Source organism: Danio rerio, chromosome 12, assembly GCF_052040795.2.
Source record: "Danio rerio strain M-AB ecotype USA chromosome 12, GRCz13ab, whole genome shotgun sequence".
Lineage (NCBI taxonomy): Eukaryota > Metazoa > Chordata > Actinopteri > Cypriniformes > Danionidae > Danio > Danio rerio.
This window is the reverse complement of record NC_141032.1, coordinates 11255949-11257500: the sequence shown is the minus strand read 5'-3', so window position 1 is coordinate 11257500 and position 1552 is coordinate 11255949.

Genomic DNA, 1552 nt, shown 5'->3' with positions numbered 1-1552 from the left:
ACTTCTATACAGCCTAAAGTGACATTTAAAGGCTTAACTAGGTTAATTAGATTAACTAGGCAGGTTAGGGTAATTAGGCAAGTTATTGAATAACGAGGGTTTGTTCTGAAAAATATATATCTTAAAGGGGCTGAAAATTTTGACCTTAAAATAGTTTTTTTAAAAAGTAAAAACTGCTTTTATTCTAGCCTAAATAAAACAAATAAGATTTTCTCCAGAGGAAAAAAATATTATCAGTCGTACTGTGAAAAATTTCCTTGCTCTGTTAAACATAATTTGGAAAATATTTAGAAAAAAAAAAACAAATGCAAAGAGGGCTAATAACTCTGGCTTCAATGGTCATGATTTTTTCTTGGAATCTATATGAAGATCAATATCTATAGATATATTATAGATATTATATATCTACAAGTTAATAAGTGTCATAATAGCAAACACTATTATAAATGATAAATATTAATAATTAAGATAGTATTGCAAATGATAGTAAACTTAATACAATACCTACATATTACATGTTGCCTTGCTGTGCTTCTAAGGTAACGTTGCAATGCTTTTTACTCTACAAATTCTTCATTAGCTTTTAAACTCATAAAACTTTAAAACTATATTCTTCATAAATGTCGCAGTTTATCCAGAGAAAATTACAGTCATTTAGACTTATTAACATTTTAAACAGTTTGGACTAAATGTAAACTAGATTTTGTATATCTGAAGAAATGTTTATTTTAATATATTTTTTATGATGTGGGTGTATACATTTGTGCTCATTTAAGTACTGCATGACAAAAGCCTGTTGATGTCAGTATTACTCTCTTTCATTCTCATGAATTTCTCAAGTGTGTAATTTAAAGACGGAAGCTGGTGAGACACTCAAATACAACAGTATTACTTCATAGCATCATTCACTATAAGTAGGGGGGTTAATCGAATGCACCCCTGAAATTCCATGTCAACTTCAGCTGCCAACCAGTTATGCAAGAAGGGTTTGATGTAAAATGGGACTTTCACTAATGATTTGATAAGCGTGAGTCAAAAGTCACTGAAAAAAATAATTCAAAGCTGATTCCTTGGATTTACTAAAATGTTTAAGTTAAGCGGTTGTAAACAATTTATTTGGGCTGAATTTAAACAAACAAATTAAGTTAAACATTACTAAATTTAATTTGTTTGTTTAAATTCAACCCAATCAAATTGTTTGCAACAGTTTAACAGACATTACTTTTTTTTCTAGTGTAAAATTTAATACTATGACCAGTTTTTTGTTTCTTTTTGTACTCAGAAAATTTCAGTCAAGGAAACTAAATCTGTTTATAAATCCCATTCTTAATTTACATAACTATTTTTAGCACTGAATAATATAATTATTTTTTAGATGAATTTATGAGAGAGGGGATAATTTGTTAATTCCCATATGATAGATGCAATATTTGAGAAGCTGAGTCAAAAATCACTCATTATTTCCTACTCGGTCATCATGACAGCAAAAACCCATGGTACAAACGCATGTTACAGGTTGTGCAATAAAGCACAGGCAGAGTTTCCTTCAAAG